The following is a 14,611-nucleotide window of genomic DNA, read 5'->3' as shown; positions in this document are numbered from 1 at the left end:
ATAATACCACACACCTACAACATCTGATCCTTGACAAATCTGACAGAAACAAGCAATGAGAAAAAGGATTCCCTACTTAATAAATGGTGCTGGGAGAATGGGCTAGTCATATGCAGAAAATTGAATTTGACCCCTTCCTTACACCATATATAAAAATTAACTCAGGTTGAATTAAAGACTTAAATGTAAAACCTAAGACCATAAAAACCCTAGAAGAAGATCTAGGCATTACCATTCAGGATATAGGTACAGGCAAAGATTTCATGATGAAAATGCCAAAAACAATTGCAACAAAAGCAAAAATTGACAAATGGGATCTAATTAAACTAAAGAGCCCCTGCACAGAAAAAGAAAAAAAAACTATCAGAGTGAATAGACAACCTACAGAATAGGAGAAAATTTTTGCAATCTGGCCGTCTGACAAAAGTCTAATATCCAGAACTTAAACAGATTTACAAGAAATAAACCAATGACCCAATTAAAAAGTGGGCAAAGGACATGAACAGACACTTTGCAAAAGAAAACATTCATGCAGCAAACAAGCGTCTGAAAAAAAGCTCATCACATCATTAGCGAAATGCAAATCAAAACCACAATGAGATATTATCTCACACCAGTCAGGACGGCTGTGATTAAAAATCAAAAAACAACAGATACTGGTAAGGTTGTAGAGAAAAAGGAATGCTTTTACACTGTTGGAGTGCAAATTAGTTCAACCATTTTGGAAGACAGTGTGGCAATTCCTTGAAGACCTTGAGGCAGAAATACTATTTGACCCAGCAATCCCAATACTGGGTATACACCCAAAGGAATATAAATCATTCTATTATAAAGATACATGCATGTGTATGTTCACTGCAGCACTATTTACAAAAGCAAAGACATGGAATCAACTTAAATGCCCACCAATGATAGACTGGATAAAGAAAATGTGGTACATATACACCATGGAATACTATGCAGCCATTAAAAAGGTCGAGTTCATGTCCTTTGCAGCGACATGGTTGGAGTTGGAAGCCACTATCCTCAGCAAACTAATGCAGGAATGGAAAACCAAACACCACATGTTCTTACTTATAAGTGGGAACTGTATGATGAGAACACATGGACACATGGGGGAACACCACACACTGGGACTTGTAGGGGTGGGATGGTTTGTGGGGAGGGATGGTATCAGGAAGAATAGGTAATATGTGGTAGGCTTAATACCTAGGTAGTGAGATGATCTGTGCAGCAACCACCATGGCACATATTTACTTATGTAACAAACCTGCACATCCTGCACATGTACCCTTGAACTTAAAAGTTGAAGGAAAAAACAAAAGAAGGATATGTTCTTAGTTTGCTATGTCTACAAGCCAGTCAATTGGAAGTGAAAGCTGGGTATGCCATTGAATAACTAAATTCCCTTTAGGATTTCAAAGTTAGAACCTATCTTTCTCTTATAGATTATGGAATTGATTATCCGTTAGTTCTGGTTTTAAAGGCTGTCTTCAACGGTTTTAGTGACAAGTTGGTAACAGCAGCATTACATGATGTTAGCCAGAAGCTATTTTGAACCTGAAATTCCTATTAGAAGGTTGAAGAAAACCCAATTTTACTTTTATTTAGAGCTTATGTGCTAATCATTTAATTTTTAAATCTCTGACTCTACTTGGAATGAAGACACAATCCTGTAGTTAATATTGAAGTATGAATTTTCAATTGTTTCCTTTCTTCCTTTTTTTTTTTTTTTGGAGGTAAGAATGTCTCAAAAGAATAAGTGAAACAGAGACTTAAAAGTTCCATGGTGACTGTTGAAATATAACGGAAATTGCACTGTGTTTGAATTTACTGTGATATATTCCTAATGTCTTATATTTGGTATGTTTCTCTTGTTACTGCTCACACAAACCAAAGAAACAAGAATTTCTTTTATGCCACTGATTTTACAAAGGTCATATAGAAAATGAAGGGTCAGATAATGGATGCTAATCGTCCTTGTTGATGGATACATTGACAGGAAAACATAATTGAATTGCATATATTAGTGGAAGATAAAAAACCATTCAACAAATTGTTCTTAATAGAGAAAAAAGTGATAGGAGAGCTAAAATTGATTTGAAAAACACAGGAGGAAGTTAAGGGATTAGAGTGGGACGGAAATTAGTGAGTATCTATTTGTGTGCACGATTACATTTTTGAAATAATTAGTTGCCTAATTGTGTATCCAGATGTAGTAATTGTTGTTCCATAGTCATGATTTAAGTATTCTCTGTGTGTAATTTTCATTTGTATACAATTTTTTCAGAATCAAATTGCAGAGGAATATATTTGTTTGAAATTGCTCTAGGGGTGTGTTTATAACCCATTTTGGAAAGAGTAGAAAGATTTTTTTCTCTTCCAAATGGCTGTGAAGGTGGATAACTTCTCTGATCTTTTAGTAAACACTTTTATATTAGTTGAATGGTATGCAGTTAGTCATAAACAGGAGAGATTGAGGAAAAATAACATGCTTAATGCAAATAAATTTTCTGTACCTGATAAGTTAATTGGAATTTTTTCTTGTAATCTTTTTTTAAAAATTTTTCTCGCAGATGCTTGTTGATTTAAAGTAAGATAAAAAAGAATCGTCAAACTATATATAAATCACAGCAAAATGATGAATTCATAGTTTTTGCTCAAGTAGAGGGATTATCTGGAATGAAAGTACAAAAAGAATTTGATAATTTAGAAGTACATTATTTGGAATGTACATTTGAACTAGCTAAAAATTCTACTCTACAGCTGACTGCACTAGCAGTTTATTAATCACATCCATAAACATGAGTCATCTACAATTGGAGTGGGCCTCACACTTGGAACATCTTGAAGATGTTTCTTCTTTGGCTGTGCTAAATTAAGCACGCATAGAAGTTATATTGTGTTAAAATTTCCACAATGAATCTTATTGGCACTTCCTGTATAAGTGGCTGGGAATAGAAATCCTCATTTATGAATAAAAACACTTTGCCTTTTTATTTGGAGGTGAACCTATTAACCTTTGGTTATTGAATAATACCAGCAATTTTATTATAAAGTGTATTTCAGTAATTGGAACTGTGTTTTTATTATACAATTGGATAGAATGTATAATAAAATGAAATGAAAGAAATTTCATCAGAAGATTGAGTTAAAAAGTTTTGGTGAAGAAATTGAGATGATGTCCAGATTTATAGCATATTTGGTAACCATAACATACTTCTTGATATACTGATTTCCATATAAATGCTTATTTCTTCAAACACTTTAAATTTCATAGTATTTTCTCCCTTCTGTTATTAAGCAGTTCTATTCATAGTGGATCTTAGAAAATTATCCAGTGATTAATATTTCTCCATATTTGTAGCTTTCATTACTTTATATTTCTGTTTTTGCCTAGGCTCCTCATTACAAGCCTGTTCTAATGTTATAAAACCTGGCAAACCTAACCCAAGAAGGGTAAATTTAGTATCTATGAATTTTGAAAATACTTGATGAGAGAAGTTGCTTTTAAATTATTTTGAATTTTATTAATACCAAAAATATTTGAAAAAGAGGAGCATGTACATTTTTCCAATATTCAAAGTTCATTCAATATACAAATAAACCTTTTTTAAAATTGTACTTTAAGTTCTGGGATACGTACACAGAACGTGCAGGCTTGTTACATAGGTATACACATGCCATGGTGGTTTGCTGCACCCATCAACTCATCATTTACATTAGGTATTTCTCCTAATGCCATCCCTCCCCTTGCCCCCCACCTCCCGACAGTCCCTGGTGTGTGATGTTCCCCTCGCTGTGCCCATATGTTCTCACTGTTCAACTCCCACTTATGACTGAGAACATGTGGTGTTTGGTTTTCTGTTGCTGTGTTAGTTTGCTGAGAATGATGGTTTCCAGTTTCATACATGTCCCTGCAAAGGACACAAAATTCTTTTTTATGGTGGCGTAGTATTCCATGGTATATATGCCACATTTTCTTTATCCAGTCTAATACTGATGGGCATTTGGGTTGGTTCCAAATCTTTGCAAGTTGTGAAAAGTGCTGCAATAAACATATGCGTGCATGTGTCTTTTGCAATAGCATGAGGGAAGGAGATTGGAAAACATTGACTCATTGTACAATTCAAATACGCCAACTTTGTCAAATTTTATTACAATTGGAAAGCACTTATGGTACTTATTAGAAAGAAAGTGTGTGTGCATGGGTATGTCTGTAAAAACATGGCTCTTTTAAGAAGCAGGCTTACCCAGTCATTTTTTTTGAATAATAGCTGCATTGGAGATAAGAAAGTACCTCAAGACATTGTCTCTAATTGTACATGAAAAACAAAACAAATAAAGGAGATGAAGACTAGGCTGCTGTCATTCTGTGCCATCTCTGACATCTATCGAAAGCCCAGAGGCCCAAGAATACTTCCTCTCCAGGGTGCTATTGCAGTATCTTCAGGGTCCTGAGTCTGAATGTTCCTATTTTATGTGAGCATTGCACCCAGAAGAATGGGTCAGAGCCTCTCCTATGGTCTGAATGTTTGTGTCCCTCCAAAATTCATATGTTGAAGTCCTCGCCTCCAAGGTGATTGTATTAGGAGTTGAGGGCTCTAGGGGATGTTTAGGTGATTCTCATGAATAAGACTGTTGCTCTTATAAAAGGGGCCGTAGGGATCTCAGTTAACTCTTCCACCATGTGAGGACACCATGAGAAGGTGCCATCTATGAGGAAGCTTCTCAAATTTGCTGGTTCCTTGATCTTGGACTTCCCAGTCTCCAGAATTGTGAGAAATAAATTACTACTGTTTATAAGCCACCGTGTTTGTGGCATTTTGTTTATAGTAGCCCAGGTGGACTAAGATAGCCTTTTAAGGGGCAAGGGGATCTAAAGAAATAGGCGAACCAAGCAAGTCAGTCTGCAGCTCAGAAAATGCAAGTCCCCATTCAGGCAGCTGCCTGATGATGTTAGCTGTAATCTCCTGTGCTTGTGCCTGACTTACTGCCTCAGTTTAGCTTAGTGGTTCTCAAATGGGGGCAACTTTGACCGTAGGGACATTAGGAAATGTCTGGAGACATTGTCACAGCTAGAGGAAGGGTGCTACTGCCATCAAGTTGGTAGAAGCCAGAGTTGCTGCTAAACATCCTACAGTGCACAGGACAGCACCTACTCCCATCCTAGCAAAGAGTCATCTGTAGGAATATTTGATAAAAGCCATCTACATAAAAGCCCAACAGCTCACATCATAATTACAGATGAAAGACTGCTCTTCCTATAAGATTGGGAACAAGGTAGTAATGTCTGTTCTCACATCTCTATTCAACATTTTACTGAAGGTCTTAGCAACAGTGCAAGAAGAATAATTAAAACACATACAGTTTGCAGAGCAAGAAGTAAAGCAGATTTTATTCATGGATGACATAAATAGGTACTTAAATAACCATAAGGAATAGCTTCCAAAAAAGGGACTTAAACTAATAAATGAGTTTAGAAAGGTATCAGTATCTCAGTCAATACAAATGTAATCACGTTTATAAATACAATGGACAATTAAAACTAAATATTTAAAAATGTCATTTATTATAATGCCAGAAAATAGAAAATACTTGGTAGTAAATTTAATGAAATATGTGCACAATTCTTACACTGAAAACTATAATTTACCAAGAGAAATTAAGACTTAAATAAGTGGAGAGATGCACTTTGCTCATTGATCAGAAGACTCAATAACAATTTAGGATATTAATTTTCCCTGAACTAATCTATATGTTCAAATTTATCTTAATCTTCATCACAGTGGCTTTTATTTTATAGGAATTGACAAGCTTATTCTAAAATTTATATGGGAGAGTAAAGAAGGTAGAATAGTCAGAATAATCTTGAAAAAGTATAGCAATTCTACCCGACTCTACATTTCCTATAAAAATACAGTTGTACTAAAGATTATGAGGTTTTGACATAAGGATACACAAATAAATGACAGAAATAAAAGAGTCCGGAAATAAACACACATTTATACAGTAAATTGATTTTTTTCAAGACACTGAAGCAATTAAATACAGGAATGGAGAGTCTTATTTACAAATGAAATTGGAATAAATTGATATCCATATTGGAAAAAATAAATTTTCATTCTCTAAGTTCACACCTCAGACAAAAATTAATTCAAGATGGATTGGAGACCTAAAAGCAAAGGGTAAAACTTTGATACTTCAAGAACCGAACATGACAGGATTCAGAACATAATAACCCTCAAAATTGGTAAATTAGACTGCTCATCAAAAGACATAATTAAGTAAATGAGTAAGGAAGCAACTAACAGGATAAAGATATTTGTAAAACATACCTGACAAAGGACTTCAATCAATATCACATAAAGCACATCTACATTAATAAGATAAGGACCAAAGAAAATAGCTCAATAAAAATGAGCAAAGCATTTCAAGGGACACTTTATAAAAGTAAATATACAAATGGCCAATGAACACAGTAAAGAGTGCTCCACATCTTTCGGCTTCAGAGAAACGCATTTACAACCACAAAGAGATACCACCACACACCCACTGGAATGGACAAAATTAAAAAGGTTGAAAACACCGAATACTGGTGAGGAGTTAGAACCACTGAACTCTTATACTTGTTGATAGGAAAATTAAATGTTGTAACTACTTTGAAAAAATGTTTTGCAGATAATAAAATGTTACTTTCACCTACACTTGACCCAGCAATTCCACTCCTATTATTTACCCAGAAGCAAATTTTATGTTACATATAAAAAATTATATTATACATAAACACTTGCTAAAATATTCATAAACCCATATATTCATAAACCCACATATTAATCAAAAGGAGAATCAGTAAACAAATTTTGTCACAGTTATACAATGGAATATTACTCAGCAACAAAAATGAGTGAACTACTGATACCTGCAACTAAATGAGTGACTCTCAAAGACGAAACGCTGAGTGAAGGAATCGAGACAAAAAGGGAATACATCTGGTATGATTCCATTTCTAGAAAGTTGTAGAACAAAACTAAGGTTAGAGAAAGGTGATTGCCTCTGAGATGGATGACTGACCAGAAAGAGAGATGAAAGAACTTTCTAGGGAGATGGAAATGTTCTGTATCTTAAGGATGTGGGTTACATCTTTTTTTTTTTTTTTTTTTTTTTTTTTTTTTTTGAGACGGAGTCTGGGTCTGTTGCCCAGGCTGGAGTGCAATGGCACCATTTCGGCTCACTGCAAGCTCCGCCTCCCAGGTTCAAGCGATTCTTCTCCCTCAGCCTCCCAGGTAGCTCGGACTACAGGCACCTGCTACCAGGCTCGGCTAATTTTTTGTATTTTTAGTAGAGACGGGGTTTCACCGTGTTAGCCAGGATGGTCTCCATCTCCTGACCTCGTGATCCGCCTCCCAAAGTGTTGGGATTACAGGCGTGAGCCACTGCGCCCGGCCAAGTTACATCTTTTTAAGTATTTTAAGTAAATTGGTAGTCAGTGTTCAGGAATCCTTCTAATCACTCTTCAACAGGGATGGCTTATGAAATAGTTCATCAGTTTTTTTTTTTTTTTTTTTCTGTTAAGGGGAGGCTGAGGCAGGAGAATTGCTTGAACCTGGGGGGCAGAGGTTTCAGCGAGCCGAGATCATGACACTTCACTCCAACCTGGGTGAAAGAGTGAAACTCCGTCTCAAAAAAAAAAAAGAAATTTACACTCTTGAAAACAAATATTTCATAAGGAAACTTTAGAGTTTTCCAATATATATGATCAAACAAGGACCTGTTATCATTTTGAACCATGTCATAATAGAGAGAAGATAGTTCAAAATTAAGTCATATGTTCCAACAACACCATGATTATGGAAACTAGTCTCAGAATTGAGAGTAATTAAAGCTTTTTGTTTTTACTGGTATCAATAAATGGTATTACTCAATTCATTGACAGTACTAGTCTTTGCAATATCTTTTGTTGGGGAATGGGGAGAGGACCTGTTCATCTAATTAGAAACACGTCTACATTTTAGGAATAAAATATTTTACATATACTTTTTGTTATTAAATCTGCAAACTCTAGAATTAGAATTGGATAGTAACTCTTCACAGCAAAAGTTATGAATGTTTGATAGAATTAATTTAAACATTCAGTAGAATTAGACTTGTTTGGAAGGATTGTAGGATCTTTGGCAAGAAGTGTATTTTATGTCGTTTCAGATGTATACCATTTTCTCTTAAGGTTTACAAGTTAATCAATAAAGATTCTTGGCAGAGCTAAGTACAAAAGAACAATTTGTATTTAACATACCAAATGGATCTAAGTCTTAAGTGTTATTTGATGTCTTGAAATGTTTGGCTTTCAACTTCGTTAAAATGAATAGTGTGTATACAGTGAAGATAGGCTTTAGCCATGCCTACACCCTCTGGATTCTCTCATAATCCTCAGTTATTATAAACCAAATTTAGTAAATCCAAAAGGATACTTTGTTTTGGCTGCATGGTATTATTGGAAAACAGTAAAAATTTTATTCTTTAAATAATGTGTTTTTCTATTAAGAAAAATAATGTCTATCTTTATAGAGATAGTTATTTCAAAATATAGTTTTCAATATGTACTTGTGGGTATGAACATAAACAAACACGTGCACACACACAGAGTTTGACATCATATCTAAAATGTTGAACCCTACTTTTCTACTTAACAGGAATGTTTACCTATGTAACAAAAAAGTCTGTATAATGTGTCTGTATTGTGTGTATTATACGAATTATATATCCTGATTTACTTAACCATTCTTTTATTGTTAGTCATTTTCCCATATTATATACAAATTATTAGGAACACCTGTGTGCATACATTTTTATTTACACTTTGGATTGTTTGCTTAGAATAGATTCCCAGAAGTGAAACTGCCAGGTCAAAGGCTTTTCTCAATTTATTTTTCAAAAAGAAATTCCCACTGTATTCTATTCAAGTGTGCTTGTCTCACTGCCCACTTGCTAGCCTTACATGTTTTTTTTTTTTTTTTTAATTTTGTTTTTTATAAATAGAATCTCGTTTTAGTTTGCATCTCTTGGATTATTAGTGAGTTTGAAATTTAAAAACCTGTCTTTTCAGGCCTTTGTCTTTTAGGGTTTTTAGGATTTTCTTAATGATCAGCATCATCTTTTCTCTAAAAATGTTATATTTGTTCATTATATTGTAATAGGTATTTTTTTTTTGCATTTCGCTATTAAGCTTTTAATTATATATTTGATTTTTAATTTAAAAAAGTAAAATTTTCTTCAATGGAGTTCTTTTTTAAATTGAATTCTTTGGCATTTTTATTATTTTGTTTGAAGAACCCTATGGGCAAGTGGAATCTTACACTTTTATTACCTGAATAGCAAATGTCATTCATAGTTTGATATTTAATCTGTGGCATAGAGTTGACTTTTATTTTTGGAGTATCCTTGCTTCAAAACTACAACTAAAGGAAGGCAGATGGTTAGCTTGTTTTCTCATTTCCTGAAAATGTCCAAGATTGGAACCAATATTATCAGTCTGTAATGGAGGTTGGCAATGTCAAGATGGTTTGTGTCCATGTCAAGATGTTGACTCAGTGTCCAGGTCATTGCTCATTAAAGATGTTGCTCTTTGGATAAACAGGAAACCCAGAAAAAAGATTCTAACAATTTTTGATGCTACCTCACATTTCTTTGAGACAGTGCAGAACATTTTGTTCTTTAGAAAATATTCAGGTCTCCTTCTTAGTGTTACAGCACTTACTATTTGTCTATTTGTATTATTGGTTTGTGACCCTTTTTTGGGGAGTTACAAATACATTAGGGGAAAGAGTATTTTTAAAAGTCATTATGCCTTTGCTTCATCTATGTCTATATACTCTCCTATTTATTATTATTATTTTTATTTTTGAGACAGGGTCTCACTCCTATTGCCCAGGCTGCAGTGCAGTGGTGCAATCACCGCTCACTGCAGCCTCCATTTCCCCAGGCTCAGGTGATTCTCCCAACTCAGCCTCCTGAGTAGCTGGGACCACAGGTGTGCGCCACCATGCACAGCTAACTTTTTGTATTTTTAGTAGAAATGGGGTTTCACTATGTTGCCCAGGCTGGTCTCAAACTCCTAAGCTCAAGCAATCCACCCACCTTGGCCTGCTAAAGTGTTTGGATTACAGGTGTGAGCCACCACTCCCAGCCTCCTCTTTGTTATTCTATATGTAGTTTTTCATATTAATGTATAATTTTTTTCAAGTATGGGTTATTCCATATGAACAAACCACTAATTCTCTGCTCTTCTATAGTCATTTCTTATTAGATGTGTCAGTTCTTAATTTTACCAAACATTATTTTTTTGTTCCTTATACAGTTTCCTTGAGAGCTTCAGAATGTAAATCAATCTCCATTCTGTTATGATTTATAATCATTTACTTCTCAGATGATTCCTCCTTTAGTGCTTTGTGCTTTCTGTTATATTCTTACTACTTTTGATCTTTTATTGTTCTAATTTCACCTCTTCTCAACCCATTCCCACACTGGCAACTGTTACATGAATGGCTGGTCAGATGGAATCCACATATGTTCCATATGCATGTATAGATTTTACTCAAGCCACTAGTGGAAACACTATTCCTACTCACACATATGAGTACCAGCCTCTCTGTGATGCAGCAATCATATCTTGACATATCTAGAAAATTTCATCCTCATCAATAAATTACTTCATCTTTCCCCAAAAGGGAATTTCACATTAACCCACCCAATTTAACAATTTAGGAAAAATCAATTCAGTGACATGAGATAAAAGATGGGCTGTCAAAATTGCAGTGTCTCTAAGGTGATTCTTTTTGACCAGACTAGAAATACTAATCTGACACTATTTTAGTTGGGGTTTCCTGGTACATTTCCATGCCATAAAAATTTCAATGAAACGGAACAAATTGCACATTTAATTATAGTTTCAAAAATTTACATTCTTGGATGAAACTTTTTCTCTTGTCCCACTCTTGCCATAATTGCTACATTGTCTACTGTCAATTTGCATTTTAACTGAGCTTTAAACATTTAACCAGAGGATGATCCAATCGGAGATTCTATAACCATCTCAGTAATTGGTAGGCAAGTTATTTTTTATTGCTATTTTAGCAGTTGGGAAGTCTCTTCTACAGAGGAGTGGGGTGGGGAAAGAGTTGATAACCTTCAAAACAGACTCTTTACTTTGGGACTGTGATGAGAGAAACAGAACAGAAGTTAAGAATGGTGAAATTAGAAAAGACAGATGGTGAGAGATTTTCATGATTTATAGAATCACCCAAATTGTCTAAAATTTACGCCAGAACTTTTTACCAGTTAGGGCAAAATATCATGCTTATTTTGAACTCCTGTAGGTACATTTAAATCAGACATACTGGACTTTGCATTCTGTTATTTTTTTGAGGGGGGTGATATTTAAGGAATTCTAGAAACAGCCTACTTTAGACTTAGTGTTTCCAGCAACTAACAAATTTAAATGTTATAAACATTTTTCTAAAGCATTTTCCTTTAAACCACTCTGGGGAAAGACATGAATGTAAGATGACTGATTCTTAGATTATCTGCATTTAGAACAACCTTCTTTTAGCTGCAAAAATGTAGTGATGGTGTTCTCAATGTGAGACGGGGAAGATTTTAGTAGGCACAGCAGCTGTTAACTCAGATATAGTTATACATGTTCCTTCTGTGTTTTCTTGTAGGTGAATCAGCAGTTTAGTATGAAAAATAGCGATCTATAAGATGATTCTGAAAAATGAATTCTCAGAAATTTAAGGTACACACATGACATGATTTGGTGAATATGAAGTGCTGAAGTGAAATACTCATATCCCATTATGATCATTGATGTTCTTGTTGCAATTATGGTCATCATGTCAAGAATAGAATCAATTTGATGTGATTGAAAATAACAAAAATGCTTTATGTTTTTAGAGAAAATATAAATGATTCATTGTAAATGAGAAACCTCAAACTGAAAGCACATAAAATCCCAGCTATGAGTGTTGCATTTTGAAGTCTCTGACTACATGACAGTTGTCTGTGAAATAAAGTATCCAGTTATAATATTATTTATAGTTAAAAAATCTTTTTGCACACATATCACTAGTTAACTATTTTTAGCCCCATCTTTCCTATGTGCCCAGCAGTGAGCTAAAAGCTGTGCATTTAATGCATTCTTCATTTTATTTTTGTTTTGTTTTATTTTGTTATTTGTAGAGATGGAAAGACCAAACAAAAAGATGTCAAACTTTTCTGGGGGTGAAGAGGACATTTGTATTTTGAATTTAGAAACCTAAATTAGAGGTTTAGGAAGACTCATAAATGTATAGCAGAGGTTTGATGGTCAAAGCTAGAAGCTGACCATCACGATGGGGCAAATAATCATTTAACCTCTTCCTCTAAGTATTTGATGTAAGATCATCAGTATATTTCATCTGTGACATTGCCCAAGAAGAAGATGAATCTGAGGGAAACAATGCTTGCAGATTTGAGGGGGAAAAATGCTTGCAGTAGTTAGTCTCAAAATAGCCCTAGGTGATGATAATCCTTGCACAAACACACACATTGTTAGAACAGACAAAAGTCTGCGGAGGTTAAGAAGACCCCTGTTCCATGGAATCTTTCAATCACTTCCAGAAATACGATTTAATTAAATCAATATTTTATTTAGCTCTAGGTACAATATTGATGCTAAAGAAGTTCTTGTTGAACCAACAAATGGATGCTCCTTTAAAATGCTGGTGGCATCATAAATGGCATGTTAGCATCAGGTACCTCCCTCTAGGAGCTTACACATAAAAACAAATGTACACGAATAGCAATAATCAAATAAAATATTAGGGGATTGTATCAAAGGAGAGCTAGTGACAACTGTTGATTTAAAGATTCAGCCATTTCAAAATTGTAGAAATTTTAGGGATATAAACTATAAAGTCCAGAGAAAGTATAAACAATATTTCTGCCAAGGATGGGAATTGTGAGGCACGACTGGATATTGCCATAAGGAAGAAGTGGCATTTGAGCTGGGTAGGACTTTTACATTCAGAAATGTAAATAGGCACGTGTAGAGAAAAGGAGGCAGAGGATTCCAGATGGAGGGAATTTATTAATTCTTCATTTTACATTTACTGATTACTTCCTTTGTACAAGAAACTAAACTACGTGCTAGGAACACAGGGTAAATAAGAATTTTAATTCTTTGAAGAGCCTCCCCGCAGTAGAGGAAACACGTACTTGCAAGAGGCAATCTATGGTGCTCTAAGGCCTGAAGGGGGCGCCTCTCCTACACAGCAATACGAGGGTGGAGTTTATTCTCATGGCACCTCAACCCAACTGACAGCTAGGGGAACTGCATTTTCCAGCAGAAGGTGCATTTTGTATATTTGTATCCTGTTTTATACACTGCTTTGTGCTGAAGTTATTCAGGCATTTCTCTTCCCTCTAATCCTTAAGTTCATGGAGGCCACAAGCCAGGTTTTACCATTTTTGTATCCCTCTGTGCTGTCTAGAGTAGTGCCTTGGACACACAGTAAGCATTAAAGACTTTTCGATTATAATTAAGTTTTGTTTTTACTGGGAAATAAAATAGTCTTGTGGAAGGCATGGTTGTCCTATTCTTCACTAATCTAGTCTTTCTTTTTTTTTTTTTTTTCTTTTTTGTAACTGAATCTTTTTTTTCTTTTTTTTTTTTTTTTTTATTATACTTTAAGTTCTAGGGTACATGTGCATGACGTTTATATCATGTATAACTCCCCAATGCAATCCCTCCTCCTCCCCCCTCCCCATGATAGGCCCCAGTGTGTGATGTTCCCCTTCCCGAGTCCATGTGATCTCATTGTTCAGTTCCCACCTATGAGTGAGAACATGCGGTGTTTGGTTTCTCTTCTTGTGATAGTTTGCTAAGAATGATGGTTTCCAGCTGCATCCATGTCCCTACAAAGGACGCAAACTCATCCTTTTTGATGGCTGCATAGTATTCCATGGTGTATATGTGCCACATTTTCTTAATCCAGTCTGTCACAGATGGACATTTGGGTTGATTCCAAGTCTTTGCTATTGTGAATAGTGCCGCAATAAACATACGTGTGCATGTGTCTTTGTAGTAGAGTAATTTATAATCCTTTGGGTATATACCCAGTAGTGGGATGGCTGGGTCATATGGTACATCTAGTTCTAGATCCTTGAGGAATCGCCATACTGTTTTCCATAATGGTTGAACTAGTTTACAATCCCACCAACAGTGTAAAAGTGTTCCTATTTCTCCACATCCTCTCCAACACCTGTTGTTTCCTGACTTCTTAATGATTGCCATTCTAACTGGTGTGAGATGGTATCTCATTGTGGTTTTGATTTGCATTTCTCTGATGGCAGTGATGATGAGCATTTTTTCATGTGTCTGTTGGCTGTATGGATGTCTTCTTTTGAGAAATGTCTGTTCATATCCTTTCCCCACTTTTTGATGGGGTTGTTTGTTTTTTTCTTGTAATTTGTTTGAGTTCTTTGTAGATTCTGGATATTAGCCCTTTGTCAGATGAGTAGGTTGCAAAAATTTTTTCCCATTCTGTAGGTTGCCTGTTCACTCTGATGGTAGTTT

General features: G+C 35.0%; 1 protein-coding gene across 7 annotated transcripts in view; it reads left to right on the top strand.

Moving 5' to 3' along the window:
* The window catches only part of PDE4D (phosphodiesterase 4D), a 1,626,844-nt gene that overhangs the window by 252,542 nt on the left and 1,359,691 nt on the right, over positions 1–14,611 (top strand). The window contains exon 1 of one of the 7 annotated variants that reach the window (XM_033179634.1): positions 11,729–11,791. The exons of the other annotated variants lie outside the window; for them this stretch is intronic. The gene's annotated coding sequence lies outside the window, so the exon portion shown is untranslated. Of the gene's footprint in view, positions 1–11,728; positions 11,792–14,611 lie in introns of those variants that run through there. 7 annotated transcript variants of the gene reach the window in all.

This window comes from Trachypithecus francoisi, unplaced genomic scaffold, assembly GCF_009764315.1.
Source record: "Trachypithecus francoisi isolate TF-2019V2 unplaced genomic scaffold, Tfra_2.0 Lachesis_group2, whole genome shotgun sequence".
Taxonomy (NCBI): Eukaryota; Metazoa; Chordata; class Mammalia; order Primates; family Cercopithecidae; genus Trachypithecus; species Trachypithecus francoisi.
This window is presented reverse-complemented; position numbering and strand designations above follow the sequence as displayed.